The following is a 7,763-nucleotide window of genomic DNA, read 5'->3' as shown; positions in this document are numbered from 1 at the left end:
GGAATATCAGTTTTCTGTCCACTGAGGCTCCACTCTTTTTCCGCTGGCATACAGCGGAAGCACGCAGCCACCGCGTCGATTCACGCTATCCCTCCAGCTGAGAGCAGAAATCTTAAACCATCATTTACATCCCTCGCCGCGTGCATTTTGAGGCATAAGTGTGAAGAGACGAGGCCGGCTCCATTAATTAGGAGCACGGCACCGTTAAAATGGATCTGTGGGGAAGGATGGTGATACTTGCTCCTTGCAACCTGCCCACTGTCCTCCCACGGTGCCGGTGATTAATGATGTCAGACGTATCAGGGGGGCCCTTATCAGACATGGACGCTCCCACCAAACAAAGCCAGGGTTAGGAGCTCGATGTTTAACTGATGAAGTGGGACTGATGGCAAGGGGGAAGCAGAGAGCTGCTGTGAATGCTAATGACCTGTGGCATCGACTGTTAGATGAGCACCGAAGAACAGCAACCGTTCGGCTCCCCGGGTTAGTGCTCCAACTGTGATGTGTATGATTTTGCTGTGCAGCACGGATTCTGGGGTTTTCCTGGAATGCACAGTGGTGGACATTCAGATCATTTACATGAGCAGCACTAGGGAAGAAATAAGCTTCAGTTTTGTCTGTGAAGGTTCTCAGTCATCCAGGTCATCGTAGTCAAAGGAGCTTGCAAAGAAAAGCGTCTGGACTTCTTTAAGTTGCTTGAAGACGTTTCACCTCTCATCCAAGAAGCTTCTTCAGTTCTAAGGTCAAATGGTGGAGAGTCCCAGATATAAACCTAGTGGGAGTGACCCCCCACAGAGGGACAAAAGGACCCCCTGATGATCCTCTAATCGCCTGAGCCAAGGTGGGAAACTGGGCGTGGGTCCCAATCAGCCAGAGTTTCGGGTGAGTTCATTGTGAAACCTGGCCCCACCTTATCATGTGATTTCCTGAGGTCAGATGGCCCAGGATGTGAGTGGGCGTTAAGGCGTCTGGGAAGGATCTCAAAACTGGATTATAGATGGCAGAGAGTTGGTGTCGTAAACCCCGCCTCTGTTCAAAGATGGTCGCTCACAGTGGACATAGATGCTTCTTTCACTCCTCTTTCAAACCATCTGTCCTCTCTGTCCAAAATGTGAACATTGGCATCCTCGAAAGAGTGACCTTTATCCTTAAGATGCAGATGGACTGCTGAGTCTTGTCCTGTGGAGGTGGCTCTTCTGTGTTGTGCCATGCGCTTGTGAACCCACGCCCAGTTTCCCACCTTGAAACGTCTTCAGGCAACTTAAAGAAGTCCAGACGCTTTTCTTTGCAAGCTCCTTTGACAAGCTTCAGTTTTAATTAAAGGCCCGACTGAAGTCCTTCCAGACCATTTTCAGGTGAATCAGATTTCATTTTGTTTAGAAATACACGAGTACAGGAGCAGCGCGGTGCTGGTGCGATTAGCCTGCCGTCTGTGTGAAGTTTGCGTGTTCTCCTCGTGTCTGCACGGGTTCTTCTGGGAACTCTAGATTCAGTCCCTCCAAGACATTTCTCCTAATTCCATCAGTAAATATTATCATGCACTTTCTGCATAATAACAGGTCTGTGATGCCCTTAGATGTCCACAGCTGGACAGACGGCACACTGAGTGGATGTTTGTCCTTTATCCAGGATGTGTTTTTGATGAGAGGTGTGGGTAACCTGTTGAGCCCCACTGTTGGGGGGGGGGGGGGGGGGGGGGGGTTGTAGAAATTCCCACTAAGCGCGGGTCATACGCTTTGGGCTGTAGGGCGGCTGTATCTCGGGAAGGCTGGCGGTTTGATCCCTGACTGCTCCAGTCTGTGTGGGTAAGATACTAAACACAGAGTTTCTAAGGTGTTTATTGGAGTGAGAACGCTAAAGGAAAGCACTTCCCAAAGAAAAAAGGTGCTTGGGTGAATGAAGTATTCAGGCAGAGTAGAAAAATGCGCCACAGACCCGTTCATGTCCAACAATATTTTCACAGACCGGCCTTTAAGGTGTCGCAGATTACCTGTTATAAATACAACAAAATAAAACCAGAACCTGTACACAGGAAAAGAGAAACTGAGTTAAAAAAACAACGATAAAATTTCACAGCTGAGCCTCAACTCTCGCGGCCCGATACCAAACGACTCACAGCCGGCCCGTGGCCCGGGGGTTGGGCACCGCTGCTTTACCCTATAGAGGACCGTTTAGCACGTTGGATAACAAAATGTGAAAATGTCTGTAATTCCTAAAGAGTTGAGCAAATAATTTTGTTAAACTGCTTGAATTGAAGGTGAAAGTCTGCACTTACAACAATCAGATTTTAATTGTTTGATTTTTAATTGTCACTTCTGCAAAAACAGCTGGATCTAACTGCCTTTTTAATCACAGTGCTGCAATAAAAGTTAAGGAAATTATTGATTTCTTTTAGTGCCTGTTAATGTTTTTTTTAGTATTCAAAAAGAAGAGACATGAATCAGGTTTAGGGGCATCAAAGCTGCACTTATGCACGTGATTGTGGAGGAAATGCATTTAGTTATTCTGCATCACTGGAAAAATGAGTGAGGACCTGAATGTTGTTTAATGGGATACATTTAAGTAACGATCATATCACGTTTGATGGAGCCACAGAGATCAATAAGACAATCTCTGTGTCCAATCAAAGTCTAATCTTTGTCAAGTTATTTAAGTTATCTCCTGCTGATCTGATATCTGCACTGATGTACTTGCTTTCGATTTGATCGCCCATTTCACGAAGGAACTGTGTGAGGCCTGGCATGGAAAATATAATCAGGTCTATCAGCTCCAGCTAAAAGAGAAGGAGAAAGAGGAAGATGGGAACCTCTTGTCTTCCTGACGATCTGCCACTACAAAAGGTGGCTTCTCTCCTCCGTGCTCACGTTGCTATCTCTGATGCAACAAAAATAGAAAACTGTAGAGGATATAAGACACTTATGTGTTATTAAGCTGTGGGGGGCGTCCAATGAAGCGGGAAGGCGCAGCCGTTATGCCAGTGGACGCTCTTGGAACACATCAAACAGAAATTTGCAATTAAAGGTAAAGAAATAAGTACTTTACACGTGGAAGGCTACTGCAGCGGTTACCATCATCATATTTGCTGTTTGAGTTCGAGTATGAGTAGTGTAATATGCTACAATAAAATCCACTTTACTTCCAGAGATCAAAGAAAGCAACACACGAAGATCATTTGAATAAAGTCCTTTGAGAACATGGAGTAAACACCACCTACAGGAACACATTCTTTTCATGTTGGAGAAGAAAGCACAGGATGTGCGCTTTAAAGCTTTACGTGTAAGAAACGTATATAAACAGGGAGGCTTAATTTGTTTCTGCACGGCACCTTATTTGCCCGAGGCAAATGTCAAGAATTCATACAAGCCTGCAAATTAATACTTAATGACTGTCATTTATTTGCTATTCTTCTACTATCCTGGGAAATGTGTGGGGATGTTTGACAGAAAGCACAAATCACAGTGTGTAATTTGACCGAGCTCTTATGAGAAACAGGAGCACAAAGTTGATTGCTCGTTGATTGTTTCTGCATAATTGTGATTTGGACAGGGCTGAAATATCTCGACTGCTGTTTGATGAATTTAAATTTTGTAAAGATATTCCGTAGGGGGGGGCAGGGTTCAGGTGGCGGAGCGGTTCGATACCCGGCCTCTCCGTTTACCCAAGTGTCCTCAGTCGAGACGCCGCATGGCAGCTCTGCCGTCATTGTTGCTTGGGGTGAGTACGTGAATGAGAAACATATTGTAAAGCCGTTTGTAGAGCCCAGTGAAAGCTGTGCAGACTGTTTACATTAATCACCCAGGATGGCTGAATATCTACTCTCTGCTTCAGTGATCTCCTGACTCTTTCTCTGGGCTCTGAGAAAGACCAAAGTAGAGGAAAAGCCTATTTTTATTAATGCAAAGATCTATTTTTGCTTTTCTATCCTTGCGCTACAATCCACAGACGTGTATCCATCTGGCATAATTACTAGACCTCAAGTTAACTATGCGTACCTGTGGCTGTGGGTCACTTCCAATAAAATAGCTCGAGGCTGGAGTAAAATGTGTCCATCAAATGTTAGACTTTATTAACGAGCCCACATGCTGACACAGGAAAGAATCCCCACCTTCTAAAGGGGAAAGGCTTCCTTTTATACTCTACCTGATTCAGGTGAGCATCTGGAATAGACCAAGTCTGGGGGTCAGCAAATTAAACGAAAACATAAACCTCCCCATAAGAAAACATCAAGCACAATATAACACATCATAGACATAATTCGATTTGTAACAATCCTATAAATAAGTCAATAAAATATTGACTTCACACACTTCTATATACATTAAAGCACCTTAACCACACCCCCCTAGCCTGGCCGCTGGTTCGCTCCAGGAGCTCATAAGCAGGAGATTGAGCTGCTTTTACTCTTCTGCTCCACATCCTGCAAAAGAAGCAACCAGGAAAGGTGAGCGCTGTCACCACTTCTCTTTTTACATATCCAAATAATTTAAGTTACAAACAAATGATTAAACGTGAACAGCTCTAACTCATCCCGACACAGGTCGGATGGCCAGTCCCCCGGGCTCTTCACCTTTCACGAGCAGTCACTTAAATATTAACCCAAATAACCCTAATAAAGACTCACTATCAACCAATGTGTGATTTCCTTCATTATAGTTTTTAATTCCCAACCAGTCAGTCAAGAAAGGCTAATGGAACTCCTGGTCTCCATTACAAAAAGGCACATATAATGTATGAAAAAGCACTACAGGGTGTCTAAGGCTACATACGTGGTAAAAATGTTAATGTTTTAATTCGATTTCAACATTTTAAGTTAGTCATTGTATTGGCTGCAGGTGCAAATGTCACAGTTAAAGCTTCTACTGGTCAGAACTAGAAGAGTGCTGAACAAATCCTACTGTAGTAAGTTTCCAGGCGTGTAAAATAAGCAATGAGTAGCCTGAGTTCTTCTACCATTATTACACTGGGGTCAAAAAGTGTCACCAGAGGTTTACGACTTTTCTCATGTCTCACGGCCCCAGTGTGGCACCTGTGAAGAGACACTAATGTTTCTTCTGACGGTGCTACGAGGAGGTTAAAGTGAAGATTTGTAGTAAAAGTGTAAAGAAGGCTGTGATTTATATACAGACATATATAAAGGCCTTAGTGGATGCTTCTTCATGAGACTCGTGTTTTTTTTTCAATCAAGGACCAAAAACAGGGGAAATGCATCATGACCAGAACATCAGCAACAGAGGACACAAACAGGAAGAAGAGGAATGAAATGAAACGATGAAAAAAACCACAGTCTCTACAGACTGACGACATCCTCCTGCCATCACACACGAGGTGAGGCTGCAGGACAGCAAGCTAAAGGCCCCACGGTGCAGTCGAGTGCACATTATACATGTATTGTTACATACATTCAGTGAAATGCTCCAAAGTCACATCATCAGCTTACAGATGGTTTTGGCAAACAGAATATTTATGACAGAGGTAAGAAAAGCAGCCACGCGGCAGTCTGTCGCTGTGTGAGAATCCAGGCTCACGGCTTCCACCACTTAAAATATTTGAGCAGCTGTCACAAAAGAAGCACCGTCAGGGATTAAAGTCATTCTGAACCTGAAAATACCTCCACGTGTGTTGGATGAATGGTAATTAAATTCGATATGGAAACGGTCACAACGGTGTGACTTTTAATGCAGCTCTATAATTACAATCTGAAATCAGCTCAACCAAATGGCTACACACATAAGATACATTGTTAATACTACCTGCTGAACTTCTTAACCTTTTCATCTCGAGGATTTTAACTTTTGCTTAAAATGACCTAAAATTGTTGGTTGGCACAACTGTCTAATGCAGTCGAGTCATTTCTTAACTGGAAATGAGTCAGTTGGATTTTGGCACCTGAATTTTGGAAAAAGTGGGTCCTAATTTTCAGACGGCTCTTTTTCCTAATTATTCATCTGGTTTTGAACAAACTGAACGTGTATGTTTTCTTATCATGCAACTGATCTTTATTTTTTATTCTTTTTAAATTTTCTTTCACATCCTCCTCTTTATAAGCACTGCGTCTCATAGAACATGCACCAAATGCAAAGGCAAGATAATTGTTTTCGGATTAATTAATAATATAGCTATAAACTATTTATTAGCATCTATAAGGGGAGCCTTATTGTAAAGTGGTACCTTGTTTTCTAATATGTTTCATATTCGAGTCTTCTCTCTCTATACACACTTCTGTGGTTATTGATGTGCTACATAATGAAGAATGGACCTCATTTATAAACAGCTGTGCATAAATGTGTGTGTAAACCGTGTTACGAACACTTCACACACGAGTACCTGAACCGTTCCTACCTCACAAACAACTTTTTAAAGTGCCTCAGACGATGCACACAAGCAAATAATGAAGCTCTGGCTTTCCTACAAAATTTAAAAGCACGTTTTTAAATTGAATATTACTACTATTGTTTCCCTGAAGGGAGGGAGTGTGCAGCTGCTTCAGTTTGGTTATCTGTCTGTTAGAAGTGTAGCAACCACATTTTCAAGATATCTTGTTCAAATTTTGTGTGTTGGTAGAAACAGACCGACCAACATGAATATCGGGCCACACCCGATGAGAAAAAAAAGCACTGGATGGACCGAATCGAAGAGGATATGAAGGCTGCAAACATCACACCGGAAGATGCTCTGGACAGGAAGTGGAGGAACAGTGGAGAGAGAGAGAGAGAGAGAGAGAGAGAGAGAGAGAGAGAGATCGGGTCAACCAAATGTGAAAATCAGTAAATACTTTATATGAGCCACAATTTTTTATGGATTGTTTTCAAACTTCACAACAATACACTAGACCTCGGAGGACACAAGTATTTAGGTTGGCTAGGCACTTTGTCTCGACCTTCACTGTTAGCGTCCACTGTGAAATTGACCTTAATAAATGTGAAGAAACCATAATGACTAATATAACTAATATATCGCATGAAGAGACGTGTACACATGCAACAGGCTGATGTCATCACATTGTAATCAAACAATCCACGTTTTAGTATTGATCTTGCACTTTGGGGGAGTTGTGCTGTTATTATTATTATTATTATAGAATAGAATAGAATAGAATAGAATTCAACTTTATTGTCATTGCACATGCACAGGTACAGGGCAACGAAATGCAGTTTGCATCCATCCAGAAGTGCTTTAGTGATATAGATATATTACAATATATATTAGCAATAATATAGATATGTGAGTATATTACAGAAATGGGTCTATTATGGTATGTTATAATGTACACGGTATGAAGTATGTTATGAATATTCTATAACTATAAGTATGTACAGGCTATAAATATGAAATAAAAAACTATACAGAAATGTGAACTATGCAAGTTATAAACAGTTGTAGGATTAAAAATTATCGTATGTACAGAATGATTATTTACACAGAACTATATTATACTATATTTATTATTATTATTATTAACGTTCTTGCAGCATTTTCCCCTAACGATTGTCTCTCTGGTGGAAAGCTGCACTTTTTCTCAGGAACATAAATAAAATCCTTCCAGATCCAACAAACTCTGGTGATGTTCTGTTTAAACATTTATCTTCAAGGCGGCGTGTTGTTTGATTTTTACAATGTTACAACACAGTCTCATAATTTACATGTTTACAACTGCAGTTTACTGTTGCTATTTACTCACCACCGGCAAATTGGAACTGGTGTAATATGGAAACAGTTATAGACACATTTGTGTGAATTTGAATTTAATTGAGTGACTGTGTCCT

The sequence above is a fragment of the Astatotilapia calliptera genome, chromosome 15 (genome assembly GCF_900246225.1).
Source record: "Astatotilapia calliptera chromosome 15, fAstCal1.2, whole genome shotgun sequence".
Lineage (NCBI taxonomy): Eukaryota > Metazoa > Chordata > Actinopteri > Cichliformes > Cichlidae > Astatotilapia > Astatotilapia calliptera.
Note: the sequence above shows the minus strand (reverse complement) of the source record.